Source organism: Toxorhynchites rutilus, chromosome 2 (genome assembly GCF_029784135.1).
Source record: "Toxorhynchites rutilus septentrionalis strain SRP chromosome 2, ASM2978413v1, whole genome shotgun sequence".
NCBI classification, from domain to species: Eukaryota; Metazoa; Arthropoda; class Insecta; order Diptera; family Culicidae; genus Toxorhynchites; species Toxorhynchites rutilus.
This window is the reverse complement of record NC_073745.1, coordinates 156,297,218-156,313,917: the sequence shown is the minus strand read 5'-3', so window position 1 is coordinate 156,313,917 and position 16,700 is coordinate 156,297,218. Positions and strand designations below refer to the sequence as shown.

General features: G+C 43.1%; 1 pseudogene; it reads right to left on the bottom strand.

The window, feature by feature from the left end:
- Window positions 1–12,440: 12,440 nt before the first annotated feature.
- On the bottom strand, window positions 12,441–12,512 carry LOC129772069 (U4 spliceosomal RNA; annotated as a pseudogene).
- Between the last annotated feature and the right edge of the window lie 4,188 nt (window positions 12,513–16,700).

Genomic DNA, 16,700 nt, shown 5'->3' with positions numbered 1-16,700 from the left:
GATGATAATCTAGACGACCGGAGTTCGAATCCACATCGGAGCAGTTTTCACCAAACATCAATCTGTGCCATTTTAAACATTCATATTCCACTCCCAACACAAGTCAATCAAACAATTAATATTTCTACAAACATAAATACTCATATATAAAAATGGCGATTCGTGAGGCTATAATAAACATTTCACGAAAATATTTTGCGCCATTTGTTTTTTTTGACGTAGGATTACGTCTTTCGGGAACATATTGGGGTACAAATTGAAAAATGAAAATCGATCGCATCATGAAAAATGTCCAATTTCAAACGCTTGTTACTCATTTATTTCATGATGGATTGATGAGATTTTTGCATCAAACGATTACGGCACTCCATAACAATTTTTCACATTGAATAAAATAGTATATATATCATATAACTAACTATTGAACAATTGAAAATATTCAACCCCTATCCAAACAGAGATACCCAGTCCTGATTGGTCGAAATTGACGTCATTTCTTTTTCGCGCCCGATTCGTTCTCTCACCGGCAAGCTGCATGGCAATCGAGTAGAAGGCGCCTACTTCACACATACCAAATGATATAAAAGGAAGGAGCATTCGTGGATCTCATTCATTCTTACAACGGACGTGGAACGGACAACAACAAGTGGAGAGCAGCAACAGTGAAAGCGGCTAATATAAAGGCGAGCATAGAAGTTGAGCGGTCAAAATGCGAGCTGTGTCTCACATCGAGCTTCTATGGCAGCATAAGCAGCGGCAAACAGTAGCAACGGTTGTTGAAACCGATCTACTACTAGTGGGAGCAGCAAGCATCACGAGCGGATCGTTTCAGGCACGTTCTCTCCGTCAGAAGTGCGAGAACGTTTCTTGGCATCGTGAAAGTACAGTATTGAATCTGAGCGGCCAACAATTGAGCTGTGTCTCACATAAGTGGCAGCAGCAGCAGCAGCGGCGGTAAACATCAAGGCTGAACCTCAACAATCGAGCAGTGTTTCGCATCGGTCCACTACTGTTGGCAACAACAAACATCATGAGTAGAGATTTTCAGGCAAGCTCTCTTTCTCTACTGCTGCTGCTGCTGCTGCTACTCAGTCAGATTTCTCATTCTTGTTGGACGCTCAGATCAATAAACAAATGTGTTTCTAGTGTGCATTGCTGGTACTCCTGTTCACATCAACCAATACAATTGGATGCGGTTATGGAGGTAAAGGAGACAAAGGACCCGGTTAAGGAAGAGTATCGCAAGGTTCCACATGACAACATCCAGTGTATCAAACCCGCTATCCGTTGTTTAGCTCACCGTGATGGTGTTAACGAAACCCTTGCAAACCGACGCACAGAAGCCGAAGATGCCGAAGCCAAGGAAAGCAGCAGCGACTCGGAAAAAACTACCGTTGCCAAAAAGTTAACAACTGCTACATCCGACTGAAACCTCACATTAGCACGCAGCAGATTCCGTACAACCCATTTAACCATTCCAGTCCTTTTCAGGACTTTCGATATTGCTTTGAAACGAAAGAGTTTAATTTATTGTTTTCCACTTTTCATAAAAATGATATAAAACTACGATCAAAAATACTGTTTACTTTTATATTTTCTTTGATCATGTGCAACTAACAGGAAACTTATCACGTCAGAAACATACTTTCCATCAACCAATCTGACTGGATGCGGTAAGGGAGGCGAATGACATATGTATGAATATATATATATAGCGAAACGGCTCCGGTCATGCCTCAAGGAATTTTTTAAATAATATTTTGTCGATGCCTTTGCGCGAACTACACGGGCGAGTAGCACCATAATAGCAAATCAAATGTCGAAGTTCGTGATATGGGTGCGTTCATCGCTATTCGGTTCGGCGTCGGTTTAACCCTTTCATTACGGCAGTGTGATCCGCCGAAGTGCTACCCCTGTACGGAGCACTGCGCCGAAAAGTATGCACATCGCGCTGGTGTGATCGAAGAGCAGTATGAATTTCATGTCGTCTAAAGACGACGCTCGTACACACAGCTCGTCGCGCGGATGTCGTCTATAGACGACGCTCGTAACGGAAGGGTTAACCATCAATAACTACGCTTGGCAACATTGAAATCTGGCAATTTTCATATGAGATGTTTCTCCCGCATGTTAAAAGTGGTTTTTCATGTACATAAAAGCGCAGCGTAGTATGTCAACTGCTTCCCGGTTAGAAAATAAATGATCGTTAGAAAATAAATGAGCGACCCGTCCAATTTCAAACGCTTATTGCTCATTCATTTCATGATGGATTGATGAGATGTTTGCATCATACGTTGTCGGCACTCCATAATAATTTTTCACATTGAATAAAATAATATATATCATGTAACTAACAATCGAACAATTAAAAAATCTCAACCACTATCTAAACAGAAGATACCAAGGCCTGATTGATCGAAATTGACGTCATTTCTTTTTCGCGCCCTATTCGTTCGTTCACCGGCAAGCTGCATGACAATCGAGTAGGAGGCGCCTACTTCACACATACCAAATGATATAAAAGGATGGAGCGTTCGTGGATTTTATTCATTCATCATTCCAGTTCAGTTCAGTGTTAGCTTTCACCGAGTAAAGATGTATTGGATTTTTCATCAAGCGTAGTACAGTCAAGTGTGAACATGGGACAGAGAAAGAAGAAGAGTCTCAACCCCAATGACTCTAGCAACAGTCCCGATGAGAAGAGAGGTAAACGAAGCAGCATCGTGTCTGTCCGTCCGCCGGCCTCCCTCACCGGAAGCGTAGACCAATCAGACCGCATCAGTAACCGATTTGCGATCCTGACGGATGCAGAAGAAGAACTTACATCAAATCGAACCACGGCAGCGATGGGAAACAACAACGCGGATCCCAGCGGAGTACTATCTGGAATCCAACCCCCGGCAAAGGAGAAACTGAAGCTACCCCCTCTGGTGGTTGCATCGGTCCCTCTGGATAAGCTCAAGCGTACAATGCTAGCGATCGGCGTAAAAGCCATTTATCAAATCACTAGGATGGGAATTAAGATCCTCACGGCAAGCCGAGACGAATACAGCAAATGTAAAACCTACCTAACCAAGGCTGGTATTCCATTCTACACGCATGACGTGCCAGCAGACAAACCGTTTAAAGTGGTAGTCAGGGGGCTTACGGCTATGGAACCCGAGGAAATTATAGCCGAGTTGCACGACATGTACAAGCTACAGCCTCTGGCGGTATTCCCTATTAACCGTCGGAACAAAGAGCTGACATATCGTGATTGCCTGTACTTGGTACACTTCGCCAAGGGCAGTGCATCACTACGTGCCCTGCAAGCCATCCGCATGATTAGCGACGTGAAGGTTAAATGGGAGGCATACAGAGGACCGAATCGGAGCGTGACACAGTGCATGCGCTGTCTCAACTTTGGCCACGGCACACGGAACTGCCATTTGAAACCAAGATGCAACGTTTGTGCTGCTGTTCATCTCACCGACCAATGCCCGATGAAGGAACCTGAAGCCTTCAAATGTGCAAATTGCAGTGGGGCCCATATGTCCACGAACAGGAATTGTGCCAAGCGCGAGGAATATCGCCGCATCCGCTACGATGCCTCTACGAAGAATCAGCAGCCAATCCAGCGCAAGTAGAAGAAGCAAGAAAACATCAATTTGGATGCCTTCCCGGAACTGCCACCTCCGCGTCCGAGACCGGTACCCAATCTCGCGCCCCTTCCACTTCCGAATCATCAGCAGACGCGAAATCCATCAATAGTTGACCGCTCTTCCGGTTTAGAGTTCAGCCCTCCGTTGACACAAATCAATGGCCGTCCGAAGCAAATTTTCAAAAGACATGCACAGATCCATCGAATCAGACGATTGTTCACCTGGCAAGCATCGTGGCCAAACTCCAAAAAATGATGGTGCAGATGATGCATCTCTTTACGCAGCTCAAAATTCACCACCAGAATCCTTAATTGGAACGCCTGCTCTATAGCAGCCAAAAAGTTAGAACTCATCGAATTTCTGCAAAATATCCAAGTCGACGTCGCGTTCTTAACCGAAACGCACCTCAAGCCTTCCGTTAACTTCACTCTGCCTCATCACGCCATTTACAGACTCGATCGAGCTGGAGCTTCCAAAGGTGGCGTTGCAATAGCCGTTCGCAAAGGACTGGAATTCAAAACTCTGCCCGACTTCCGCTTATCCATCATCGAGGCCGTTGGCAGGAGCTTAATACTCCTGAGGGACTGATAACCATGATTGCCGTGTACTGTCCGATTCAGTGCAAGGTCTCTGATGGTACCTCAGTGCAATTTAAAAACGACATCCAGAGGCTGACTCGACGCAGTGGTAAATTCGTCATCTCCGGGGACATCAACGCCCGCCACTCCACGTGGGGGAACATTCGTGGCAACCGAAACGGAGCAGTGCTCGCTGAGGACCTCCAGGCGGGACACTATGTGGTTCTTCACCCAGATACGCCAACCTACTACTCTCCAACCGGGGCCGGCTCCACTCTCGGCATCACTCTTACTAACATCAGCGATGGCTGCTCTCGCCCCTCTGCAATCACCAACCTATCCAGCGACCACCTCCCGGTGGTATTTGAACTGAATCAAGCAATCAACCACCGACAGCAGTACCGCAGGCGGAACTATGATCAAGCCAACTGGTCCCAGTTTCAGCGGTTCGTGGAGGACCGTGTCAACGAGATCCCCTGCCTGGCAGCAGTAGAAGACATCGATAGGGTGTTGCAAGCACTCTCCCACGACATCAGCGAGGCGGAGGATCGCTTCATCCCGACGACGACTGTAAATTGTATGTTTTTACCCCTGGATACAGTAACCAAACACATTATTTCGTTGAGGAATTGCGTCAGACGCCAGTTCCAAAGGACAGGAAATCCTTCTAGGAAAATTCTTTTTAAAAAACTCAACAAAATAATCGCAACTAGAGTAGAAAAATTAAAAAACATGCAATTCAGCAAGGAACTTAGAAATATACCTAATTATTCTAGGCCCTTCTGGCGACTCGCTAAAGTCCTTAAGAAAAAACCCAAGCCTGTGCCTCCCCTCAGAACTGATAATCATTCATTCCTAACATCTGGTGAAAAGGCTAACGTTTTAGCTGTTCATTTCAAAGCTGCTCACGAATTGGGTCAAAATATCGCTAGTCCGATGGAAGCGTCAGTCGAACAAAGTGTTGCTCAACTTGCATCTGTGCCAATCGAACTAGCCGAGGAACAACGGGTTACGGAATACGAAATTGCTCAAGCTATCAAGAACACCCGCAACATGAAGGCTCCTGGCTTTGATGGGCATTTCAACATTGCGCTCAAGAACCTTGGGCCCAAATCGCACGTTCTCCTAGCGAATGTCTTCAACCGCTGTCTGGAACTAGGTTATTTCCCAGCAGCTTGGAAAATGTCTAAAGTGGTACCTATCCTCAAACCGGGGAAGGACCCCACGAGCCCGTCAAGTTATCGCCCGATCAGTCTCCTCTCGTCGGCAAGTAAATTGTTCGAAAGAATCATATATACCAGGCTCCTCAAGCACACTGAGGAGAACAATATTCTCCTTGACGTGCAATTTGGCTTCCGTCGAGGGCACTCCACTGTACATCAGCTCCAGAGGGTAGTGAATCAGGTGAGACGTTCCAAAGATCTCTCGAAGACCACAGTCATGGCCATGATGGATATAGAAAAAGCTTTTGATAACGTCTGGCATGGCGGACTGATCCACAAACTGAGACGCTTCAACTACCCAGTTTACCTGGTGAAAGTTATCCAAAACTACCTCCAGGAAAGGAAGTCAAAAGTCTTTGTCACTGGTGCCCTCTCCGAACCATACCAAGTCATTGCTGGAGTGCCGCAGGGCAGCATATTGGGTCCGCTGCTGTATAGCTTGTATACCTCGGACATCCCGGCTCTACCAGATGGAGGAACACTCGCTATTTGCCGATGATTCTGCAATTAGTTACAAAGGACGAGTTATCCGGGCTCTCGTGGCGAAACTGCAAGCTGGACTCGATTCTTACGTCGAATACCTGTCGACGTGGAAGATTCGGGTAAACGCAGCCAAAACGCAAACCATTGTGTTTCCACATCGAAACTCGAACCGACTGAAGCCCACCTCAAAGGTAAAGGTGCAGGGATGTGAAATCGAGTGGACGTCTGCCGTTCGGTATCTTGGACTAATCCTCGATATGAAACTGCTCTTTAGGTCTCACATAGACGACCGGGTCACTAAAGCTATAAATATACTCAAAAGCCTTTACCCGATCATCGCCCGGCGGGCCAAAACATCAACTATAAACAAACTCGCCGTTTTCAAACAGATGATTTCGCCGATGCTTGAGTACGCCTCTCCTGTTTGGAAGAGTTGTGCTAAATCACACATGAAAAAGCTCCAGATCATTCAAAACCGGTTCTTAAAGCTAATCCTAAACCTCCCGTGGCACACTAGAACTACCGAGGTACACCGGCTAGCGGATTTGACCCAATCGAATCTAGAATAAATAATTTTGAACGAAGGCACATAGAAAGATGTCAACAATCAGAATGGCAAACGATTACAGAACTCTACCCCTAGAATAATACATTTTTTGTATAGTAGTTTAAGCTTGTAGGTTAGGTTAGAATATCAAATTAAAACTCAAACATACATCCGTAGATGTCAAGCAGCTATAAAATCCCAAGGAGTAAAATCAAATCCAATTCCACATAGAATAAATAATTTAACAAAAGCATGAAAAGCAAAATACTGCGGAATCACTTAAATTGCAAAAACCTATTGTAAAACAAAAATTGGTAAATAAAAAAAGACGGGTGGGTAATGTCGGGGACATAACCGGAGTGACGTAGGACTATACAAAGGGGACAGCTTTTGTTAAATATATATTTTAAATATATTGTTTTATTTTCTTCTCCTACGTGAATACCTACCTATCTACCTGAAAAATGGATTAGTTTACTGTTTACTCTTTATGAATATGTTGATGGATCTGAAAAGAACCTTTGGTGTTGTGTTTTTGTTATCACTCAATATTTCCATCTTGTTCGGTTAAACCTTCCTGTTTAGCTATTGCGTTTGCCACTCGCCACAGCTTTCACAGTTGGAAAATTCCCATCCAGCTTGTGACATGTTGTTTAGTAAATTACATTTAATGCGACGTGCCGGAGAAACACTTTGCCACTCACTGAAACTAATTGTTGCCTTGATGAGCGCCGAACCGAAGCTGCTCTGTTCTTGATGCGGGTTTTCTGATTGTCGTGAGCAGCTTTGCAAGCCAACTCGAGCACTCCGACGGCCGAAACTCTATAATCGCTGTTAGGTATACTGGTGCTCCGGCACCAATCCGTTCGGCCTAGTTACCCTTGCGGAGCAATCAGTGAATGCGACCAACAGGGAACTGGAGACCTGCACGGCTCGAGTGAGACTTTGCCTTTCCCTTAACTTGTCCTCCTTTGTTACGTCCACGATGCCGATGCCGTACATCCACACGGGTTTACGGTTTGAAAGAAAATAAGATATTTTTTTGGGGTCCGCGTGTTTTATACTCAAGCGGTACACACTCACAGGATAGAGACAAATCGGCAGACTTAGCCAGAGGGGCGAGTCCAACGAGACGAACGAATGAGCGTTAAAAGGGAGTGATGGCAAAAAAAATATATTCATTACGATTTGTTCGCTCGTTGGATTCACTTGCAGGCTAAAAAGGGTCCTTTAATTTGGATCTCTATGTTTACAAAAATGTCCAACTAAATATGTCGCATTACATGTCCGTCCAATTAGCTAAATGTCGAACTAATTGTAAATTACTGTACTTTCAATCTGGAAACAATTTAAGGAAAGTCCCTAACTATCAATAAGCTCAGAACAACTGCCAAATTCACATACTCATCAGATTCTGGCAAACAAATTATGAAAAAATCAATTTGTGTTCTATTATTATTTTGGATAATGTTTTAGAAAGCATTGAACTGTATTTTTTAAACTCTTTTTTGGAAGGTTTAATGGCCCTGAAAAGCGCCTTGTTTTATGGAATGGTTCCAATTTAGAAAACTTAGTACTCGTGGTTTTGAAAAAAACCATTTCGAACGCCCTCGATGCGGCCTTGTTCTGGATTTGCCACCAAAGCAGTTTGTATAAAGAACAAACTTTTTTCTTCTGCTACCTGATGCCGTTTTGCGATTGCGTTTGCCACTCGCCACTCGCTGCAACTGCCTGTTGTCTTGATGTCCACCGAACCGAATGTGTTCTGTTCCGAATGCGGGTTTTCTTATCGTCGCGAGCAGCTTTGCCAGCTAACTCGATCACTTCGGCGGCCAAAACTATATAACGCTGGCTAGGTGGACTGGTGCACTGGTACTAACGCGCTCGGCCTAGCTACCCTTGCGGGGAACTCCAGATCAACACGGTTTGAGCGGGGTTTTGCCTTTCCCTTCACTTTTCCTCCTTTACCATGTCCAGACATGGTTGCTTGGGTTGGTTTGTTGATGTGTTGTGATGCGAACCGATGTGGTGTACGGTTTGAATGAGAATGATCGTTACGGAAGGAAGGAAGGTATTGTATTATAGAGACTTTAAACTTTTGCAGTTCATTCGTCTCTAGCCTTGAGAAAGGCCCTTTGAAAACTCTACTCTACTTTACTCCAGCGCTACCACCTCCGCCCTCTTGCCTTGAGAAAGGCACTCGATCCCTCGCCGTCCAGCCCGTCCAGCAACGATGTTGTCCAGTCGGTGTCCACACAAAGAATGATCGTTACGGCAGCGGAGCGGGAATTTTTAAGCTGACTGGCTGGCTCGAGAATTACGCATGTGTGAGACTGCGACCAATGTTTCGTTCATTTTTTTCTTTTTCCTTTCCAACCGTGCTTCATTCTATTTCGCTGCTGCTCTGGTTGCCCGTTTTGGTCGGTACGATTTGAGGAGCATAAAATGGACAAATCAAAAATGGGCACATAGTGCATTTTGACAATGCTTGATATTTCACAATTATTCAATTATTTATCTCAAGAAAAGTGAAATGTTATTCGTTATGATAGATGCGTAGATATATTTCCTATCAATTGATGCAAAAACCTTTGCGATCTATTGAGAAATGCTCGAGTTATAAGCGTTCCAAATCTTGCATTTTTTCCTACTTGTTCAGTGCCTAGATTTCCATTTCACCCCCTATATCTTTCGGTTAGACGTAGTCCTACGTCAAAAATGGATTTTATTCATTTTTACAACGGACGTGGAACGGACAACAGTGGAGAGCAGCAGCAGTGGACGCGGCTAATATATAGACGAGCATCGAAGCTGTGTGGTCAATAGGCTAGCTGTGCCTCACATCAAGCTTCTATGGCAGTATAAGCAGCGGCAAACTACTACTACTACTACTAGTAGCAGCAGCAAGCATCGCGAGCGGAGCATTTCGGGCACGCTCTCTCCATCAGAAGTGCGAGCACACGCTTCTTGGAATCGTGAAAGTGCAGCAGTGAACTTCAAGACATCGAAGCATCGAATCTGAGCGGCCAACAATTGAGCTGTGTTTCATATCGAACTTAAGTGGCAGAAGCAGCAGCAGCGGCGGTAAACATCGAGACCTAACATCAACAATCGAGCTGTGTCCCGCATCGGTCCAGTACTGATGGCAACAGCAAACATCATGAGCAGAAAGTTTCAGGCATGTTCTCTCTTTCTGCTGATGCTGCTGCTCAGTCAAATTTCTCATTTTGTTCGACGTTCAGATCGGTAAACATATATGTTTTCAGTGTTTTAAGTGTGGTCACATCAGATCAACATCAACCAACATGACCTCATGCGGCAAGGAAGGCAAAGGAGGATCGAAGCGTATCGCAAGGTTCTACATGACAATATCCAGTGTATCAAACTCGCTATTCGCCGTTTAGCTCGACGTGATGGTGTCAACGAAAACCACCAAAATAAAAAAATGGGTGGGTTATATCTATGATATAACCGCAAAGTTGACGTGGGACTACCTTAGCTTAGCATTAAGTTTTTATATTGATTAAATTTCGGATCTTTTTGACGTAGGACTACGTCTTTCATTTCTATACCGGGGTGTAAAATCAAAGTTTCGAAAACGAAAGCGTTACGCCGGAGACCGAGATTTTGAGCGTTAATAGCTCCTAAACAACTGAACGAAATGGTATGATAAACACTTCATTCGAAGGATAAAATGTCTACGCGTTATATACTTGTTACTTTTTGATCCAAAAACTTGTTTCAATAGTCTTAAAATTGCTTTCAAAACAGGCTATTGAAATCACCAATCGGTATATAAGCGAGCGGCGCTCGGAAATCCACTCAGTTCTAATTGAACAGCGATTGGAGCATGTTGTCGCTGTTGTGGTGAAGCTCTTCGTTTATCATGAAAGCGCGGATGAACGGTGTCATCAAGAGCCTGTTTGTGCACCCTAGGCCAGAAGGGAATCCATCAGGAGGAGAGTGATGCTACAAACGGTTACCCGGGAAGACATCGCTACACACACATACACGCGCGGCTATTAACAGGTGGTTATCGAGTTGGAATTAACCACTGGTGGGCTTCCAGTATCGAGGAAAATGTGGAAATATCTACTCGTTACTGAAAATAATCTGCCAGTTCCTCTGGGAATTTTCAAAATATATTCATGTGAAAGAGTTTAATTAAATGTTTTCTATCCATGTAACACTGTGACCAAATATGTTTCAATCAAGTGCTATTAACAGGTGGTTATCGAGTTGGCATTAACCACTGGTGGGCTTCCAGTATCGAGGAAAATGTGGAAATATCTAATCGTTACTGAAAATAATCTGCCAGTTCCTTTGGGAATTTTCAAAATATATTCATGTGAAAGAGTTTAATTGAATGTTTTCTATCCATGTAACACTGTGACCAAATATGTTTCAATCAAGTGCTATTAACAGGTGGTTATCGAGTTGGCATTAACCACTGGTGGGCTTCCAGTATCGAGGAAAATGTGGAAATATCTAATCGTTACTGAAAATAATCTGCCAGTTCCTTTGGGAATTTTCAAAATATATTCATGTGAAAGAGTTTAATTGAATGTTTTCTATCCATGTTACACTGTGACCAAATATGTTTCAATCAAGTGCTATTAACAGGTGGTTATCGAGTTGGCATTAACCACTGGTGGGCTTCCAGTATCGAGGAAAATGTGGAAATAACTAATCGTTACTGAAAATAATCTGCCAGTTCCTCTGGGAATTTTCAAAATATATTCATGTGAAAGAGTTTAATTGAATGTTTTCTATCCATGTAACACTGTGACCAAATATGTTTCTATCAAGTGCTATTAACAGGTGGTTATCAAGTTGGCATTAACCACTGATGGGCTTCCAGTATCGAGGAAAATGTGGAAATAACTAATCGTTACTGAAAATAATCTGCCAGTTCCTTTGGGAATTTTCAAAATATATTCATGTTAAAGAGTTTATTTGAATGTTTTCTTTCCATGTAACACTGTGATCAAATACATTTGGTTTTGTGGTTTTTCAATCAATCGCAATTAACAGGATAGCTTCAGAAGATTATTCTTCCCCATCAGTAGGATATTTCCGTATCCAATATTGTATGCGCCCGCAATCGATTATTGCTCAGTCGCCGAAAGTTCCGAGCTCAGAGAGTTCATTCCCCTCTAGTTTGCCTTCCAAATTGCCATCGTAAACCACACCTTCTCTCGGTTCAATCACACACAAAAAGCATACTTAAGCGATATTCTGGTGGTGAGACACATTCTTTTTTCGTGAGGACATCGACAAGACAACATCGTTGCCTAACGTGCTGGAGGAGGTGGACGGCGAAGGATCGACACATACACGCGCAGAACTCTTTCCGTTTGGATGCCATTCAGCATCGAGAAAGTTCCGGAAAGATCTAATCATTGCTGGAAAATAATCTGCCAGTTCCTTTGGGAATTTTCAAAATATATTCATGTGAAAGAGTTTAATTGAATGTTTTCTATCCATGTAACACTGTGACCAAATATGTTTCAATCAAGTGCTATTAACAGGTGGTTATCGAGTTGGCATTAACCACTGGTGGGCTTCCAGTATCGAGGAAAATGTGGAAATATCTAATCGTTACTGAAAATAATCTGCCAGTTCCTTTGGGAATTTTCAAAATATATTCATGTTAAAGAGTTTATTTGAATGTTTTCTTTCCATGTAACACTGTGATCAAATACATTTGGGTTTGTGATTTGTCAATCAAGTACAGTTAGCATGTTAGCTTCTGAAGATTATTCTTCAGAACAAGGTTTTTCGTATCCTATATTGGATGCATAAAACCTTGTGCCTCCAACGTAACGCTCTCGTTTTCGAAGTCTCCCAAATATTCATTCATTCATTCATTCAGAATGGATTTAGATTCAACTTCACATAATGATCTCTAAATCAACGATAGTCCTACGTCACCCTTGCGATTATACCATAGATATAACCCACTTCCTGTTTTTTCAACTAGCAATAATCGCACCTCGGTAAAACCTCATTGGTTACGATATCGCCACTGCGCAAAGCTAGTAAATTTCTGATTTTTGACGTAGGACTACGTCTAACCGGAAGATATAGGGGGTGAAATAGAAATCTAGGCACTGAACAAGTAGGAAAAAATGCAAGATTTGGAACGCTTATAACTCGAGCATTTCTCAATAGATCGCAAAGGTTTTTGCATCAATTGATAGGAAATATATCTACGCATCTATCATAACGAATAACATTTCATTTTTCTTGAGATAAATAATTGAATAATTGTGAAATATCAAGCATTCTCAAAATTCACTATGTGCCCATTTTTGATTGGTCCATTTTGTGCTCCTCAAATCGTACCGACCAAAACGGGCAACCAGAGCAGCAGCGAAATAGAATGAAGCACGATTGGAAAGGAAAAAGAAAAAAATGAACGAAACATTGGTCGCAGTCTCACACATGCGTAATTCTCGAGCCAGCCAGTCAGCTTAAAAATCCCCGCTCCGCTGCCGTAACGATCCATTCTTTGTGTGGACACCGACTGGACAACATCGTTGCTGGACGGGCTGGACGGCAAGGGATCGAGTGCCTTTCTCAAGGCAAGAGGGCGGAGGTGGTAGCGCTGGAGTAGAATAGAGTAGAGTTTTCAAATGGCCTTTCTCAAGGCTGGAGACGAATGAACTGCAAAAGTTTAAAGCCTCTATAATACAATACCTTCCTTCCTTCCGTAACAATCATTCTCATTCAAACCGTACACCACATCGGTTCGCATCACAACAAATCAACAAACCAACCCAAGCAGCCATGTCTGGACATGGTAAAGGAGGAAAAGTGAAGGGAAAGGCAAAATCCCGCTCGAACCGTGTTGATCTGGAGTTCCCCGCAAGGGTAGCTAAGCCGAGCGCGTTAGTACCCGTGCACCAGTCCACCTAGCCGGCGTTATATAGTTTCGGCCGCCGAAGTGATCGAGTTAGCTGGCAAAGCTGCTCGCGACGATAAGAAAACCCGCATTCGGAACAGAACACATTCGGTTCGGTGGACATCAAGACAACAGGCAGTTGCAGCGAGTGGCGAGTGGCAAACGCAATCGCAAAACGGCATCAGGTAGCAGAAGAAAAAAGTTTGTTCTTTATACAAACTGCTTTGGTGGCAAATCCAGAACAAGGCGGCATCGAGGGCGTTTGAAATGGTCATCGCAAATGTTCAATTACAGGTTAAAATTACCTCCAATCCGATACTGAGTGGTGGTAATGCGACGTGCCGTTGAATGTAATTTACTGTAAAATATGTCACCACTGTGGCGAGTGGCAAACGCAATAGCTAAACAGAAAGGTTTAACCGAACAAGATGGGAATATCGAGTGATAACAAAAACACAACACCAAAGGTTCTTTTCAGAACCATCAACATATTCATAAAGAGTAAACAGTAAACTAATCCATTTTTCAGGTAGATAGGTAGGTATTCACGTAGGAGAAGAAAATAAAACAATATATTTAAAATATATATTTAACAAAAGCTGTCCCCTTTGTATAGTCCTACGTCACTCCGGTTATGTCCCCGACATTACCCACCCGTCTTTTTTTTTTTTTTTAAATTCGTTTATTTTTACAGGCTTAGTTACATAAGTTTAAAGGAGCCGAAATCTTAAATATATTTTTAAAACTATATATATGAACAATTTTCTTAAATCTATGGTTAGTAATGTGGGAAACCGATTACTCGCGGTGGACTCGAGATTAAAAGGGTGACATATTTTTCTCAGGAAAAGGATGGGGTATAAGGAAATTATTACAATGTTGATAATCACATACACTCAATTCTTAAATCTATTCGTACATCTGTTGTGAATTTACATTTCATTCTCCTGTTTATAGCAAGCGGACCAATTACTCACAAAGGAAGAAATGGAGGGTATAAGGATATAAGGATAATCACACACGAACATCGATAGAATTAAGGAAAACATATATTTGGGACATGTAATCAAGGTCTAACCGAGCCAACACATCTCTCACCGGCACATTGGGCTGCCTTCCTCTAGCCCGAAGGGAGTTCTCTAAATTCGATCTGGCAACAAGATACACCTCACACGACCAAACAACGTGTTCGATGTCGTGGTAACCTCGGCCACAAACGCAGATATTGCTGCCGGCCAAATTGAAACGAAAGAGTAGCGCGTCTAACGAACAGTGATTGGACATGAGTCGGGAGAAGGTGCGAATAAAGTCCCGACTCAAGTTCAGACTTTTGAACCATGGTTTGAGGCTAACCTTAGGGATAATCGAGTGAAGCCACCGGCCCAATTCATCTTCGTTTCATTTGCGTTGCCAGTTAGCGATGGTATTTTTACGGACTAAAGAGTAAAATTCATTGAAGGCGATTTGACGCTGATAAATATCGCCTTTAATCGCACCTACCTTTGCTAATGAGTCAGCCCTCTCATTACCCGGAATTGAGCAATGAGAAGGGACCCACACAAAGGTAATGACATAACAGCGTCTGGATAAAGCACTCAAAATTTTTCGTATTCTTTCAAGGAAGTACGGCGAGTGCTTTTCCGGCCTCACTGAACGGATAGCTTCGACAGAGCTAAGACTATCCGTTACAATGTAATAGTGTTCAACAGGTCGTGAGGCGAGGCTGTCCAGCGCCCAATGAATTGCTGCCAATTCAGCAATATACACTGAGCAAGGATTCTGAAGACTGTGTGAGGTGCTAAAAAATTCGTTGAACACTCCAAATCCTGTGGACTCATTTATAGTGGACCCATCAGTAAAGTACATATTATCACAATTGATACCCCTATATTTTTCATCGAAGATCGTTGGAGCGATCCTCGATCGTTGGTAATCTGAATATCCATGGATATCTTGCTTCATGGACAGATCAAAATGCACAGAGGAATTGATGTAGTCAGGGAAACAAACACGGTTGGGAATATACGAAGAAGGATCAACCTGCATGGAGATGAATTCATGATATGAACTCATGAATCCGGAGTGAAAATTTAGCTCGATCAGCCGCTCAAAATTTCCGATCACCAATAGGTTCATGACCTTACACCGGATGAAGAGCCGAAGAGATAATAAATTGAAGCGATCTTTTAGTGGGAGTAGGCCTGCGAGACTCATGGTATGCGTTGAGGGCATACATCCCAACGCAATACGGAGACAAAGATACTGAATTCGCTCGAGTTTAATTAAGTGTGTTTTGGCAGCTGATTGAAAACAGAAACTGCCATACTCCATCACTGAGAGAATAGTTGTTCTATACAACATTATAAGATCTTCGGGATGGGCTCCCCACCAGGTGCCGGTAATTGTACGGAGAAAATTTATTCTTTGTTGGCATTTTTTACTCAGATACCTAATATGGGCCCCCCAAGTACATTTGGAGTCGAACCAGACCCCAAAATACTTGAATGACATAGCATGAGTGATCGGTTTACCCAAAAGTTGAAGCTTTGGTTTTGCTGGTCTATGCTTCCTAGAAAAAACCAGCCCAATGGCCCAGGTTGAAAAATTGTTCAAAGTATCTTGTAAGGGTTCTTGTAGGTCGGATTCTGTTGATCCTACGACAGAGACCACTCCATCATCTGCAAGTTGTCTTAGGCTGCAATTTTGTGTAAGGCAATTGTCGATGTCGCTTACATAGAAGTTGTACAAAAGGGGGCTTAAACATGATCCCTGGGGGAGGCCCATGTAAGAGACCCGACTTACTGCCGAATCTCCGTGAGAAAAGTTCAAATGCTTCTCACAAAGCAAGTTATATAACATATTATTCAATAGAGGTGGCAAACCCCGAGAGTGTAATTTGTCTGTCAAAACCTCTATTGAAACAGAATCAAAGGCCCCCTTTATGTCCAAGAATACTGAAGCCATTTGTTTTTTTCCGGCGTAAGCCATTTGAATTTCTGAAGAAAGCAACGCAAGACAATCATTCGTCCCCTTGCCCCTGCGGAACCCATATTGTGTATCTGAGAGTAGGCCATTCGTTTCAACCCATCGATCAAGGCGAAACAAGATCATTTTCTCCAACAATTTCCGTATACAAGACAGCATTGCTATTGGGCGGTACGAATTGAAGTCGGACGCGGGTTTTCCGGGTTTTTGAATAGCTATAACTCGTACTTGTCTCCAATCACCTGGAACAATATTATGCTCCAGAAACCGATTGAATAAGTTCAACAAGCGATGTTTTGCCACATCAGGGAGATTTTTCAGCAAGTTGAACTTAAT